A 17,055-nucleotide genomic window follows, 5' to 3' on the forward strand; every position below is an offset into this window, starting at 1 on the left:
ATCTTTCCATCACATCAAATATACCTGTGACAATTAGAATGCTCTGCTAGTCCACAGCAAACAGGCAGGCTGGATGGTATTAAGGACTGTGTTCCTCATTTCTGCCAAATGCTTCAACTGAAAGGTCTGTAAGCACATAGTATTCTGCTACCCAAATTTTTATTGTAAAGGGTAAAGTATGTTTTGTGGAATTAAGAAATTAAATAGGGTGAGGACCATGACTGAAAACATGAGCAAGGCTCAACAGCAATATAAACGTTTCCTCTGAGACGTGATTTTTGGTGGGGCAACACTCAAGTACTCCAGAAGTGCATGTGCCAAATAACTGGGATTTGAAATGGAGGGGAGAGGAGAGGGAGAGGAGAGGGAGAGGAGAGGGAGAGGAGAGGGAGAGGAGAGGGAGAGGAGAGGGAGAGGAGAGGGAGAGGAGAGGGAGAGGAGAGGGAGAGGAGAGGGAGAGGAGAGGGAGAGGAGAGGGAGAGGAGAGGGAGAGGAGAGGGAGAGGAGAGGGAGAGGAGAGGGAGAGGAGAAGAGAGGGAGAGGAGAGGCTACCCTGACACACTCCCTCCCCCTCAACATTTCTTGAACTTCACAAGTGACTGAGTGGGTCTGACTGCACTTATGAGAGAAGTTACAATTAATATTTAAACAGCAGCTCTCTGCATCTAAGCTAATAACAGATTTGCAAAGTGTTTCCTGCAAGCTAAAATCACAGATGGAGTGTTGGCAGAGATGTTACAAACCCTATGAAAAAGGCTTAAAGTGCTAGATAACAGAAGAAATGTTTAAGATTTATTTCCACTACACTAAAAAGAAAAAGAAAATGAATAGAGTTCTAGGCATTAAAAAGAACCTTTTGCAATTGTTAACCACTTAGAGGCAAAAAAAGCACAGCATTGTATCTCGTGACTGAACCGACAGACATGTCTGCCTTACTGTAAATATATAATTCATAGCATGCCAAACTCTTTTATGGAGGGAAAGAATGCTAAAGTGTTTTAGACAACACCACAGAAGAATATTATAATTATCCTTGCCCCAGGAGCAAGGCGGCGGTGTGGAGAAAGCACAGTCACACTTCCTCCCATCAATGCACACACTCCATATGGGAATCTTCTAAAATTCATCTATTTTGAAACCAGCCAGTTTCTGAATGAGAAAAAGAGAAATATAGTTTAAGAGTAATTTGGAGGGGTATTTTTGCACATAAATATTTGTACAAAAGTATAAGTGTGCAGAACGCTGGACCTACTGGTAAGAAATATAACTCAAAGTATGCAAAAACCACGATGAGACTCAAAAAATGCCTTCCAGAGCTCGCAAAAGAATGTTTACTCACCTCTAGTCTCAGCATTCTCAGAAAAGGTTTAACTTAAATTCCACATGTTTTCTGGTTTGAAATTGTATGCAGTGATTTTTGTGAAGTAGTAATACATTTCTGCACAACATCAAAAGAAGCAGAAATAAAGGAAAAAAAAAAAGGCCAAAAAAAAAAAAAAAAAGGGGAATAGTTCATCCTTGACATATCCTATATTACACTGGGAAATACCCACATGGGGATCTTGAAAAGAATTCATAAAGGGGAAGAAAAGATGATGTTTATAACAATCATGCATGCCCACAGAAAGTTATTAGTGCAGATAGGGATAGGTAGGTGAGAAGGCTTCAGCTGGAGCTCTCATGCACTTTCTTTGCCCCCAGAATGGGCACCACCAACTGTGCACTGTGAACTATGAGCTGCTCACAAGAAATCCTGTTAGGAGGTCAGCAGAGCGAGGTGGTGTTTTCTTCTGTGCTCTTAAAAGGATTTCAGCAGGGAAAGATGGTGTGACAGGGCTGGTCACATCAAAGAGGCTCCCTCAGACCCAACGTGTTACATAGTGCAGAGCCAGGGTGACACCCACAGGCACAGCCAGATGTGCCATTCACATCTGGGAGAAAGGCTGGCATGCCTGTCATGGGCTAAAACTCTGTCTATTCCTTCCTGCAACTACACCTCCTAGATGCATATTCAAATGTGCTACCACTTAATTCACAATATTACCATCCTTTGTGTCTCCCATCTTAGCAACGTACAGGGGAAAAAAACCAACCCAAACCCAAAGATTTGCTCAGGGGCACCCCTAAGGAACCTCTGCAGGTTGCTGTGAGCAGGGACCCTGTACTGCCCTGGAGCTACCTTGCTGTACAGATGGAGGATGGAGCCGAGGAAGAAGCTGAGCAATGGCTGCAGGAGGAAGAAATACAACTCTCCTCTCCACTTTGTGTAGATGCTGAAAGATCCTCTGCAGCACAGACCAACTGTGCTTGTCTTTGTCACTCAGGCTTTGTTGGATTTACGGGATGTGGTTCATTCTTACATTTTTATGCAAGAGGAGAAAACCCCAAGGAAGAGTGCCAGCATTATCCTGCTGTTTCCCAGATGGTTCTTGTACAAACCATCTTGTTCCTGCACTTTAGAGGCTTTGCAGGGAACAGAACATCAAGCCCACAAATCTCAGAACAGAGTTAAAAATCAGACCAAAGGCTACAGTCCTTAACTGCTAAAAAAAGAGCTCACAGTACTATAGGCAGTACTGATAGCAGCACTCTGAATAATAAAAATGCTCAATGCCTCAAATAATAGGTTTCCATACATTTCAATGTACAATTTCAGTTGCTAGCAATTTTGCAAAACTTCCTCTACTTGAACTCTTTTCCCTAAAAGTCCTGCCTGTGGCTGCAGCCTTTTAACACATTTTCTCAAAATGAATTAATATCCAATTATGAGTTGTGTTGTGTTTTTTGGTGTTTTTTTTTTTCCTTTACAGCATTAGCAGAAGAAATTAAATAAAATCCTTACATCCCTTCTGTACCTTTGCCTTATGGATGAGAGGACCCAACAGGGAGCAGCTCAGCAACTGAGTATGAACCCAACTGGAGTGCCCATGCCCTCCTGAAGCTACTGGCTCTGGGGTACATGCTTTGTTAAATGTCATATGGGCTCTGGGTTACAGACCTCCACCATGGTTTGGACCCCTCAAAATGACAAGTCGATTTGGGGGTGATGGAATTACCAGTACCATGGAACCAGCAGTTATAAATGTCGACTGCAGACTCCCTCCTATTCAAAATGAACACAAGAAAGACAAACCATGGCTGGATCAAACATTGCTAATGTATTCCCGTAAGTAGATCCTGTCTCTGAAATGATTTGCAGCCTGGCAACCTCGCTAAAAAGGAGAGGGGTTGCTGAATTTACTGTGAAGGTTTTATCAGGAAAATTGAGCAAAGATCCCATTAGGGTGAAGTCTATACAAGTAAACTTCTATTGTTTAGAGGCTTATTCAGTATTCTGTGTGCAAAAGAAACAATCTATTGATTTCAGAAGGCTTCTGCCAAAGTCAACAGATCTCTAATGCCAACAGATTTCTTCCTCCAAAATAAAAGCCTTTAATATATAAAGGCTTTTCCTAAATAGACATAATTTCTCCGCAGAGGAGGAATTTTCTGATGCACATCCTCTTTGATGATGCATCTGCAGAGAACAGAAACAGCCAAAAATAAAGGTCTGCTGATGGGTCATTTTTGTGAGTCTCACTGCAGAGCTCCACAAAGAGCAGCATGAAAAGCACCACTCTCCTGGACATGCACAAAGCTGCATTATTCTGGTTTTTGAATGGCAACACAGTACACTGCTCACTGGGCTTCCACAGGAAAGCAGATACCGGAGCATGGAACCCTCAGGTTAAGCAAATACCTCTCATTTTCAAGTGTAATCCAGTAAATATTGCAAAACATTCTTGCTTGAATATATCACTTTGTTTCAGTAAAAGAAGTAAATAAAACCAAATAATTACCTCACAAATTTAAAGGAACATCACTTGACTCTGAAGAGATACAAAGGTCACCCTCCCAAATAAATCATCTAATTAATTTTTTGATATACTAAATACCTGTGAAGTAAAAATAAATGGACATTGAGGAAAGGCAAGGAAGGGGTCAGGCACAGACTGCCTGGGTAAACAAAAATATGCAGCGTTGGAAGAGAGATGGGCTGGTGCAACTACACAGGGAATTTGACAATCAATTGATGGAAGGACCACAATTTCATTAGCTGATTGGATTTACTCAGACAAGTACACACAGGGGGGCAGTTGGTAACAGTCCAACGGTGCAAGCCACATTATTCCACAATAATCAGATGATAGCAGGTGCTCAGGTGGGTTTAGAGGACAGCTGAGAAAGTGAAGAGAAAGCACACAACTGAAATAAGGGAGCAGTAGAGGCTCTGCTCTTTTCCTCTGTACTCGACTGTGACACTATCATCTGTAAAAGCACAAAACTCTTTTTGGTTCAGTGAAGTACATCCAGTGGACACGGGGTGCAACTTATTCCGCACACAGTCTGTCAAACGCCAGAGGAACCCTTTTACAGCTGCCTGGAGTCAGAGAAGGACAAATCTGGCAGCAATGAACTTTGGGCTAAACAACGGTCCTGGAAAATTTTCTTCCAACATGTTGAAGCAAGAAGGGGAGTGTTGGAACCCTGGGCTCTGAGAATTCCAGATTTTCTGTGCTCACAGGCACTGACCCCCAAGCAAACACTGCATCCATATGAGGTCATGGAACAGCTTCCAAAATTGAGTGGCAGCACTGGGATTGTGGGTGTGGAGTTTGAATAAAAGTGTGTGATATCACAGGGTGAAAAACACAGAGTTTAAGGGTTTAGAATAGAGTAATATATAGATAAAGCAAGATGGAGGTTTTAGGGCACAGGCTGAGTCCTTCTTTTTCACATTCTTCTTCTTGGGTCTGGGTGGTATTTTGTAATTGGAGAGAAGAGTCCACATTGTGGGCCACAGGTGGTTGGTTACTGAGTTAAAAGTAAAAATAATTTAGGTGTCATTTCTTAATTGGACAGTTTATCCTTAAAACACCTTGTAAAGAGTTAAGAGACAGAGCCATTTTCCACTTTGCTAGCTAGAACTCACAACTGAGACTGTAACATAGATAAGATTTAATAAACATCTGAATCCAAAATCGAAAACTGCACCTCTGGAGTATTCAATCCTGGCTCTAATAGAAGACAAGATAAAAAACCCGCAGAGGAGTGTGAGTCAGGGTGGTAGTCAGGATGCAAACGCATCTGAGTGTGGAAGACAAACCCTCAGCTGGGCAGCTCTCACTTTTATGAGAGGCTTGCAACCCAATTTATGTTTTGGATTTTATGTGTGGTATGTAGTAGGGTTATTCAGTTTGGAAAGACCCTATAAATTTCAGGTCTTCTTTCTGTTGATTGTAAAGCTATTATTCCTGAATTATTTTTCTAGAAATTTCACATACAGAAGATACTTTGCAAACGTAATTAGCATAATTGCTGCCTAGTGTAGTCAAAATTCATAGTCCTGGCAGTATAAAGTGTGTAAGTGTATGAGAGCTCAATTTAAATAAAGATCAATGATCCCAGAATTTAAGTTAGGAGAGGAGGGTTTTTCAAAGTACTCAGAAAAGCACAAAGGAATTCCTTCAAATCTGGCAGGCAACACAGAGTGAAAGACAGAAAAAAGGGCAAAACAGCAAAGTCCCTAGCAGGATGATAAAGAATAACAAATACATCAGGAAGAAATGATGTCAAGGATAATGGGCACACACACATACTGACTGTTGGTTTGTGTGTCTAAGTATACATTTGCATGCTACATAATATTTATTGAAGTGGAGCACTAATATTTTAGAGTTTGCCAGGAGGCCATTTCAGCTGATGTAGCAGTGAATCTTTCCAAGTTCCCAGTGCTCTGCCACACAGCACTTGCAAAATTAAGATTTAGGTGAATTTGGAAGGCTGAGCATCTCTCTCAGAAGGCTCTGAACTCTGAGCCCTTCCTCTGCTGTCATATGATGCTAAATTCTCTTGTTGCTTGGTGTTTTGCTTGACTGATATGTAACCAAGCTGTGGCCATTTGTGGGCAAGCAGCAGGCCATTCATCTGGGTGCTTTCAGTGTGGGCTCAAGTGCTCTTTGGCTGGAAATGCTGAATGATTTTGAAAAATGAAACCTAAACTCCTGAAAATGAGTACAATGAATCACAGTGATAAATACTAATAATTTCCTTTGTACTGCCCCATTAATGGAGCTTACTTCTGAATGTGCAACTTACCCACCCTGATTAATAACGCTTTCACCTAAAATCTTTTCTAACGAACAAACAAGCTGCATTTAATTAAATTAATCCAGAAAGCATATCTATAGACAGAATAGGTCCCTTCTGCTCTCTTGGTAAAATGACATATACGAAACCCTTATTAATGCCAACCTTATTTTATGGCTCTGAAGACAGACATGTGACAATTTTGAAAAATACATTTGAAAAAGATCAATAGAAGCAGTAAGGGACAAAAGCAATATAATAAAAATTGTCCTGTGATATATTATGTTTTGAAAGCATCCCCAGATAACTCTGTGCTAAATGAATATTCTTGTTGCCATTTTACTGCTCTGCTTCCTCAAGGCTAGACTCTTCAATATTTTTAGTGCACCATTTTAAGCCAACTGCAGCTGTCTCTCTAGTAACCTAATAATAGGCAAGACAAAATAGGGCAGAATACTTCTTCCACAAACCAAACCAAAATCATCTTTCAAAATTCGAGTCAACAGTTTAAACTGTAAAACCAAACTGAAATTTACTTTGAGAGATGACATGACATATGGTACCACTGCAGGGGGTTTTTTTGCATCAAATAAATGTGCTTATTATACTCCCTTTTTGTTATAACAAATGGGTATAGAACCATTTATATCCACCAACTTAACAGTTTCTTTAGAAATCAGTAAAGCTTAATCAATCCTAAGGATAAAGAAGCACATTCCAGAAGCACAACAGAAGCATTTCCCCTTGCCTGATCTGTTACCACAACTTTGTAAAGCCCTTACATCAAGTCGAATTGGACTCACTGAACGAAATCCTGCATTCAGTAGCAGCACACGCAATCCGAGGTCTGCTTGGCCGTAGGAGGGTATATGGAATATTTGACAATGTAAAAATAATTTTCCAGTGACACTCACATTAGAGATCTCTCATCCCAATGTTCCAATCCATACAAGCACACTCTATAGACACATGCAGCAGGAGAAAAGCTGGATTACCCCTAAAGTAACAGGGATGCACTTTTAATTCACTCTTCTTGCCTTGCCCTGTAGCACTGACCAAGGCATCCTCACCAATAAAACACAAGCCTGGTTACCAAGGAGAAACATTCTGTCTCAGTGTGAGAGATTCACTCTATGTTGCTAAATAAAAATCTATCCAAGCACCCTCCAATAACTGCGTGTTATGAAAAACACCAGAATGTTCAATAAGCTGTAACGAAAAGGCCTACAACGTTAATAAAACATTGTACTGAGGTAATTCTCCATATGAGCAACACTATCTTTTGAAATTGTAGAGAAACTTTAAGAAAGCATTTTCAGTCACGGCTGGAAGTGAGGATGTGGACTGTGTGCAATCATAGCCTCTAAAGTTTCAAATTCAGCAATATTTTTTAAAGGTTGCTTGTACCTTACTGTAAACATAACTGAATCTGGAAAAAAAAAAAAACAAAACTCTCGTTTTGATAGCTGCTCAAAATATGCAATAGCAAACCAAGGAATTATTGATAGCATTTAACTACCTGAAGGTGACATTACTGGGAGGAATCAGATGAAAATGGGAAATAAAAGGTCAACGGGACTTTCAGGTCTGGATCAGGCATGTGTAAAGACAAGTAATTTACAAATAATTTACAAAGACCTTACGAGACCCTGAGCTGTTTCTTTTTAAACGAGCACGCTAAAATTCAGGTGTTCTCTCTCACTGTCTTGTTATTATGCTGCAAGTAATAGCTACAGTGGTGTCTCTGAAAACATTTTCTAGCGGGTTTTTTCACCACCTTTCAAATCTCACCCATTTTGCCAAGACACTCCACTCAAAAATTAAAAATTTCCTTTTTCAAAACTGGATCTCATTCTATTGACCAACACCAGAAGGACAGGAATTGTCAGTTCCAGAGATCAGAGTCCTCTGCTCACACAACAGGAAGGATTTCAGTAGGTGAAACTTGCAGAGCTCCCCAACAACAGCCTCCAGCCCTCACTCCGTATCAGGAGAGATGCCACGCTAGATACAGACATTTCCCCATTAAGGAACAGAATTACCAGTTAATCTCAATGTACAGAATCTGCCTTACCTTGCAGTCTCTAACAGATGGAGGTCTGAATTCACTAAAGATGCTGCCAAGAAGGCAATCAAGAGATGAAAAGCCCTGGATCCCACAAGCAGTGCCCCAGGGCATTCCATCTCAGTTCAGATCGAGTTTATGTAAGGGAAAGAAATAATAACAAAGAAAACAGTGAGGAGGGGTTGGAGAGGTGGAGGAAAAGACATTCAAACACAGTGCTAAGAAACATGCCACGCTAAATAATGAATTCTCTCATGAGGGTCTGGATAACTTTTACACTCCTACACCTCTTCTGACTTTTGCAGTTGATGGATCAAAAAGAGAATGCAAATAACAATTAACTGGAGACAATTCATCTCAGTTCTTATCTGCACTTTAAATGATAAACCTTTTATGTAGCTAAAATACTAACACAATAGCAGACTCTTCTGAAAAAAAAAAAAAAAAAAAGTATTTTTAGCAATTGTTTTTATTTTCCCAGTGGCAAAAGACACGTTCATCTCAAGACCGGGATTTACCTGAGATAACTTCACCAAATTAGTTTTATCCAGTAGAAAAGAGACTGAACTTCAGTATTTTGCCTTCTCAAAGAGACACCAGATTTTTCAATAGGGAAAAAAGGTGACATTGTTCTCACCGTTCCAGAGAAATTTCAGTCTAAAAGCAGAGATTGCTTTTGCTCAAGCTGGCGTGACAGCAGGTGTTATACACATCACCATCAGCTTTATAATCATCATAATATGTTGCTTTTAAATAAATCCTTTCATCTCAAGCTTTTATACATTATGAACAATTAAGCCTTACAACCCCCCAGTGAGGAAGATGCATTAAGACCCTGAACCTGCCAGGCACTTCTACAGAGCAGAGTTAACTACAGAAATACAATTTAATAAAGAATGCATTTAACAAGCAAGAGCAGAAAGGCAAATATAATCTTTGTGTGTATAATCTTCAAATGAGCCAAGAGCATTTCAGAAACCCAAGGGGCCACCCTCCCTGCTAGTGTCAATTAGTAATCTATACCAATTTCCACAGTGCCTAAGAATTTACCCTCTAAACTGCTGGAGCTGAAGACTCCAAGGAGTACATTGCTGTCACTGCCTGTAACACCGCGCTGCTGCCTTGTGTCTTTGCAGGCACGTGGCATCATGCAAATATTTCAGCTGATATCTAGAAAACATGCTGGATGTTGCCACCTGTTCCCTGTCTCTGTATTTTCTGCAGAGAACTGAGCAGTAACATGTCAGGGAATGGCGAACCAAAAGGAAAATGATATACAGATCCTTGGCTGCTTTCTGCAGAGCAGTGACACCCTGGTCACCGATCTGACTTCAATTATTCTGCATCAGTGCTCTCCCTGCTCTGCTGTACAGGCTCCAGCACAGTGTCTTGCACTTCAGAAAGCTGAAGTTATGAGAAATCCCCACATCCTGCTCGGGTGTGCCTTTAGATGGGATACACTGGGGAAAAATTCTTCACAAAAAGGGCTGTCAGGCACAGCGAGAGGCTGCCCAGGGCAGTGCTGCATCCCATCCCTGGAGGTATTTAAAGGACACGTGGATGTGGCACCTGAGGACACCCTTTAGTGGTGGGATGGTCAGTGCTGGGTTAACAGCTGGACTCAAGGATCTTGTAAGGCTTCTCCAACCTTAACAATTTTATGATTCTATCAGAGGTGCTGGAACTTTCCGGGAGCACAGTACTCAAAGCTTGGCGCGTCTGGCCAAAATTTCCTTTCCCAACACATGCAGAACACTCCAGAAAATGTTTGTCTGCCTCCCAACCTGATAACAGCGCTTCAGGAGCACCAGGGGACAGATACTGCCTGGATTTTTTTAGTACTTTGGATTCATTTAGGATGATACAGTTCAACATAAATTTGAAATACCTTTCTTATGCAATAGTCTGCTAACGGTACAGAGTTTAGTGTAGAAAAAAATAAAGCACCATAAAAAACAGCTGTAATCCTTCCATAAAGTACAGCGTGCCTTCCTAATGGAATATGATTTCAAAACAGATTTCCACTTCAACCTTCTTAGGCTGTCTCGTTACAATGTTTAGTTTGCAACAACAGACTATAGGAATACTTCCTGTATTTCCTGGTAACACAACATTTAATTTTATGGTGCATAAAATGCCTTTCTCTTAACAGATGTATCTCTTCCCTGATATCATGACTAAACTGCTTCATATCCATAAGTGCTGTGTGGGGAACCAGCAAAGCTGTGGCATTTATCTTTGTTGTTGTGGCACACGCTCCTAACATCCTGCTTCCCCAAATAACAACAAATACAGTTCTGACTGCTCCTAGGGGATTTGATCACATGCATGCCGTATATATCCTCACACACGTTTTGTGATTATGCACACAAAGTGTCCCAGCCATGCATTCAAGTGCAGAAGGATTACAAGACTGTTTATGGATAAGAAACTACTGTAACTACTACAAAAAAATAAAAAAATAATATTAAAGTGCAATACCAATAGATTTTCCACAAAATGAAATTCATCCTTTCGCTTGTCCGAGGTCAACCCCCTTCCCAAATAAAGGTTAAACATGCCACTTAATTGTGTCCTGTCAAAAAAAAAAAAAAAAAAAAAAAAAAAAAAAATATATATATATATATATATATATATATATATATATCTTTTCCTCTGCATTGAAAAATTTCAGTATGGAGAAACATAATTGCAATATTCCCTAATTAATTCAGGAAAAACCACGTGCATATGTTTCACAGTTGACAAAAATGACTGTGAGGACCCACCAGAGCCACACAGCATTCGTGCCACTGCCCAGATCCTGCAGGCATCCTACAAACAATGACGCCCAAGAAGCGACCTGGAAGAAGACAAAAGGACAGTTACATGACGTGATTTGTGGAAATTCTTCCCTGTACGAGCTGCGATATGATAAGGTAAGATTTGTTTGATTGTTAGCTTTCTCCAGCTGCCTGCTGCGACTGGCTTTGGCCAAGGAGAGTGAGGTGTTTCTGAATATCTGCACATGCACATTTCTGTTCTCAATATCCTGACATTGGGACCTCCTGCAATGTGGTGACAGCAGCTCTGGCAGAGGACGGGCACCTGACTGCATAAAACACAATTTTAACCCTCCAATGCAGCTTACCTTCTGGATCTGTGACCGCTCTTACTAAATCTTCTAAAAATAGTTTCCAAAAACACATTACTTGAATCTGCAAGTACTCCCTTAAAAGAACAAGCAAATGAGCTCCCAAAGTGCGTGTTCTTTGAAATAAGTCACAAATCATAGGGGCGACTTCTCAGAGAATTAACTTTACTGAAATATTCAGCTTCAAGCACAAACAGACAGCTACAGAGGAAATATGTGAAGACAAAATTAAAATTATTAGATTGAAGTGTTGTTGCAAAGGCAGCTCAAATATCTCAGCACCATGAGCAACCAGGATCTGGACTAGAAACGAAAACTGCTTCAGGCCATGTTTATTTTATCTATCAAGTATAAACCGTGATAAATTAGGCTGTCATTTGCAATGCAATGGCATGTTGTTTTGATACTCTTGTTCATGTGAAAATGTCACTCGTCAGGTGTAAGAAATAAAGCAATGCCATGTCATGATTCAATAAAATAATCAGAAACATAAAACATTGCAGCGCGTTCTCTCGTGCAGTACCTAGTCTTCACGTGCCTGGCTGGAAATCAGTGTATGCTAAGCATAATTCTACATGACAGTTTGTGTAACACCAAAGCACACTGCTCAAGCCAAGAATGAGATATATATTTGTGCAGTGTGGAGATACAGACATCAGATACAATGACTTCGCTTCTTTTGAAAACATTAGTGTTGATTTCAAAGACATTTACCTGACCTGCTGGGAAGCAGCTCTGTGGAGAGGGACCTGAGCAGCCCCATGGAGCATGAACTGCGCGAGAGCCAGCGGTGCCCTGTGGCCAAAGGGATCCTGGGCTGCTTTAGGGACAGCACTGCCAGCAGCTCCAGGCTGGTGATCCTGCCCCTCTGCATGGAGCATCTCCCTTGGGAGGCAAGGCAGAGGGGCACAGGGGACCCTGGCAGTGTCTGTGATGGAACATCTCCCTTGGGAGGCAAGGCAGAGGGGCACAGGGGACCCCAGCAGTGTCTGTGATGGAGCATCTCCCTTGGGAGGCAAGGCAGAGGGGCACAGGGGACCCCAGCAGTGTCTGTGATGGAACATCTCCCTTGGGAGGAAAGGCAGAGGGGCACAGGGGACCCTGGCAGTGTCTGTGATGGAACATCTCCCTTGGGAGGCAAGGCAGAGGGGCACAGGGGACCCTGGCAGTGTCTGTGATGGAACATCTCCCTTGGGAGGCAAGGCAGAGGGGCACAGGGGACCCCAGCAGTGTCTGTGATGGAGCATCTCCCTTGGGAGGCAAGGCAGAGGGGCACAGGGGACCCCAGCAGTGTCTGTGATGGAACATCTCCCTTGGGAGGCAAGGCAGAGGGGCACAGGGGACCCTGGCAGTGTCTGTGATGGAACATCTCCCTTGGGAGGCAAGGCAGAGGGGCACAGGGGACCCTGGCAGTGTCTGTGATGGAACATCTCCCTTGGGAGGCAAGGCAGAGGGGCACAGGGGACCCTGGCAGTGTCTGTGATGGAACATCTCCCTTGGGAGGCAAGGCAGAGGGGCACAGGGGACCCTGGCAGTGTCTGTCAGTGCCAGCAGGGAGGGGACAGGGGCTGGGCCAGGCTCCATCTCCTCAGGGGTGCCAGGCAAGGGGATGAGAGGCAATGGGCAGAAACTGATGCACAGGAACTCCCACCTGAACATGAGGAAGAACTTCTTTATGATGTTGATGAGTCTCCTGCAGTGGAGATATTCAAGCACTGCCTGGTTCCAATCCTGTGCAGTGTGCTCCAGGATGATCCTGCCTGAGCAGGAAGGTTGGACCAGATGTACAAACCACTGCAGTCCCTTTCAGTCCTGTCCATTCTGTGATTCTGTTTCCAACCACACAGGTGTGGAAAATATGCCTAATAATACCAGGTAGACAATAAAAGCAAAGCACAAGTACTTTGTATTGTTTCACTAACACAAATTCCAGCAGACTAAAGGCACTTTTCAAACACCTGCTTCTCCATTCCAGTGGAAAAAAAATTGCTCCTGAGATCTTTAAGTGTTCTCACACCAGTGGCTACGTACAGATATAATTTCTGTTTAAAGACGTTTTTTGAGATAAGATTAGACTTTAAAAGAAAGTATATGGTTTCACTGAGCAGCACTCAAGAGGTTAGTTCTAATGTACACTGACAAAGGCAAACTGGGGAAAAGATGTTCTCTGGGCAGCCCTGTGAAACTTTATGTACGCTACTGTTATGTCGCTGCTGTTGTCTTCTTTCTTTTCCCCCAAAAAATCTCCCAGTAAAATTACCAGCTCTGTTCTACACTGTGAATAATAGTGCATAGCAAAAAGAAAATAAATCTCTTACAGTGTACATAATGTGTCATTAATAGCAAACAAAACTACTGCTGCTGGATAGCACTGGAATAATGATGCCCCGTTATTGTGTAAACAGAAAACTTGAAATAAAAATACATACTGGACAGAAAGCAAGCTTCTAGTTAAAATTACTATCACTCCTGTGCACTGCAGCCAACATGTCAACATCTCAGGAGATGACATTTTATTATCAGACCAGAAATCTGATGATTGTACAGCCACCAAGTGGATTTGAAGAAAAGGATGGGCAGCAACACCAAACCCTCTCCGAGAGAAATCTGCTGCACAGGAGTGCACGGCCCGACAGGCTCGTACTTCTGAAGGGTAATCCAGAGTCTGAAGTCATCTATTTAACCACGAAACAGCCAGCGCCAGCAACAGGGCAAGATTCCTCAGTCTGCCCTGCCTGCAGTGTACTGCCACAGACTATTAGATCCATCTGAAATAAACCTTTTAAATTGTGGTCTGTACGGCACATTAGGCAGCACAGTCATTCTCAAGCTCTAGGGGGCTGGCAGAACATCCAAAGCTATAGGGCAAGATAAAGACAGTGCATTTCTTACAGTGGAGTGTCAGATACAAGTAATCCTGGGGTTTTGCCATTTCCATGAAAAAGCTCTGCTTTTTCAGGGTCCACAAGCCCATTTACTCAATTGACAAGTATCGGGGTATTTAAATACACATTTAAGACATTAAAAGGCTGAATGAAGATGTTTAAGAAGGAATTGATTTTTGTTGTTTCCTAAAGACATGCAAAGGAATAGGATACTTCTATATTGGTTAGATACCCAAGGGAATTCAGCCTAGGTCATTCAGCCATTGTATTTTGTTATTCTTGAATAAATCAACAAATCCAGCATTACAATACAACTTCTACAGTGGCTTAGATCTACCTCCGTTGTGCCACTGAGGTGGTACTTCAGTGAAATGGGAACATTTCTCAGAGCTGTGTACTAAGTTTGGTGTACCAAATGAGATTAAAAGATTTGCCATGTGCAAACTTGTAAGAAATCTGAGTCAAACAAAGAATGTTGTGACAGACCAGGAGCAAGACAAATAAACAAGCTATCCCGTGGGAACAATAAACAGTCAAAATATTGAGGGAAAATGATACTGCTCACTCACGAAAAAGCAAAACCTCACAGGGAAATAAGAAAACAAAACAGCCCCCCCAAACACTTTAAACACTAAAGATAAACAGAGGTAGTTTCTCCGAGCTGGAACACCTTAATCTGCTCTCTAGCATATAAAATTCATATATTGAACCTTGCTGCTTTAGTATCACGTACGTGCCAAATAAGCCTGTAGCAAGCATTGCCTTACATTAATAGTTTGGTGCTCCCAATACTTTTGAGCAGAGGGCAGGATCAGTTGATAACGTGACCTAAAACAATCTTAAATATTCCCAGTTGTATTAGAAGAGAGTTGCAATAAAGTCCATGTTTTACATTTGCTTGTTACAGAAATACTTCCCTAAAAACAAACAAACAAACACCAACAACTTAACCCTACCACCACCACCAATAATAAGAAAAAGCCATGCCATACACCAGGGCACAGAGATCCAACGAAGCATAAATCCAACATATGAGCACCTTGATCATGTGCTCAGTAAGATCATGCAGGTCAGGTTCAGAGAGGGTGCCTTCTCTACTCTCCTGACCCCTGCATGTTTTAGTCTCCAAGGAAAAAATGTAAAGGTGCTTAGGGTTGTAAGGAAAGCTGAATGTGATCTCAAGTGGTTTCTACCAGTATTGCCATCACATCAGGAAGTGTCTCTAAATCCGTGCGGTATCGAAGAGGGTGTTCTTTTGGTGGGTTGTTTTTTGTTGTTGTTGTTGTTGTTTGTTTTGCTGAATAGAGGCTCTACCTCTATTACTATTAACTTGTGGGTAACAATCTTGATGAGAATATCCTCATTGAGGAGGAAGAAATCCCAAAGCCAAGATTTCAGCAGGAGAATCAGTTGAGAATTCTCCAGGGTGAGAAAATAAGTCCACAAGACAGCTACCCAACATAAAATTTTTGTTTCCACTTGGCCAGCCTCTGAGATTTGCCATTTGGAATTATCAGAGTCCTTGAAGAAGCTCCAGTTTCTTTAGTACTGAAAATGCATCCTGTTGTTTCACTTCTTTTAAATAGGCAGAGGCAAATAGTGTATCACCAAGTGAACTAATTGATCCAAATGCAGTGCAAACCAAATTAAGGGGGTTGGAAATGCTGGAAAAATTAAGCACAGCATTAATAAAGCTGAAAATAGCTTAATAAAGCTGAAAATAAGTTCTGAACAACCTAAGGCTATTTCTAATACTTCCTTATTTCTGTTTAAATAGATGTCTTCCTGTAGACTGCTATCAGCTCAGCAGGAGCCTTTCAAGAGAGGCATTTTTCTCATTCTGTGCATTTTAAGTTGAGTTTCTATGAAATTCAGCCTGTCTGTAAAAGCTGCTGCCAATTCCTATTAAAACCATAACTACAGCTAAGCAGTGATACTATCATGGGAGCATGTGAGCTACAAATTCAATCCAAGCCTTTATCTCAAAACCAAAATCTGCCAGCTTATCCTGCAGATAGGGAGCTACTGCACACAAAAGGAAGAACACATCTAAATGAACAGAAAGAAATCAACCTTCATTAAAAGGATTCTCCTCTATGGAAATGGGCTGTGGATGTCCTTGGCTGGCAGCAAGGCACTGATTCCACCTTCCTTCTCTGCTGCTGAGAAGGGTCCATCATGACTGGAAGGTGTGGAAACGGGTGGGATCGGAGAGGGCACTGCTTGGCGAGCACACAATAAAGAGATGAGAGAAGGTAAAAAAACCCCAGATCCAAAGGACAAGTGGCCAAGGGAGCTCTGAATAACATCTCTTGATCTATTTCTGAAGAGTTCCAGACTGAAGGAATGCCAGCTGGGCTCCAAGCGGAGGAATACTAGCAGGAAACTTGGAACTTTGCTCAAACACCATGCAAGGGAAGGGATAGATGCATTTTATCCTTCACTTCCAAAAGTTCCAGGAAAAAACCACAAAGACAGTAAAAAAGGAGCAGAGGAAGAAGAAAGTAAATGAAACAAAACAGTTGGGATGTGTGAAAGTGTGGAGGAAGCCAGAAACTGAAAAAAACCACACAGAAAAATGACAGCACCCCTAGATGTAAATCTCATTGCCAACCAATCACCAGAAAAAGGGAATACTGTTGGCTGCTCAAGAATTCTGGCCACATCTTTTAATATTTAAATTTTAAAAATCAAAAGAGAAGTGCCCGCTGACTTCAAAAGGCAGAAGAATCCCATAATGGGAAAAACTAGATTTCAATACCTAAAAGTGTACAGAAATTAAAAGAAAAAGCAGTTATCATTGAAAAGGCACCGAAGTCACTGTGTCATTATACATATGATGC

The 17,055-nt window shown here is 41.7% G+C and overlaps 1 protein-coding gene across 4 annotated transcripts in view; it reads right to left on the reverse strand.

Moving 5' to 3' along the window:
• Positions 1-17,055, reverse strand: part of NELL1 (neural EGFL like 1) — a 274,787-nt gene that overhangs the window by 63,186 nt on the left and 194,546 nt on the right. The gene's annotated exons all lie outside the window — the stretch shown is intronic.

Source organism: Hirundo rustica, chromosome 6 (assembly GCF_015227805.2).
Source record: "Hirundo rustica isolate bHirRus1 chromosome 6, bHirRus1.pri.v3, whole genome shotgun sequence".
Taxonomy (NCBI): domain Eukaryota; kingdom Metazoa; phylum Chordata; class Aves; order Passeriformes; family Hirundinidae; genus Hirundo; species Hirundo rustica.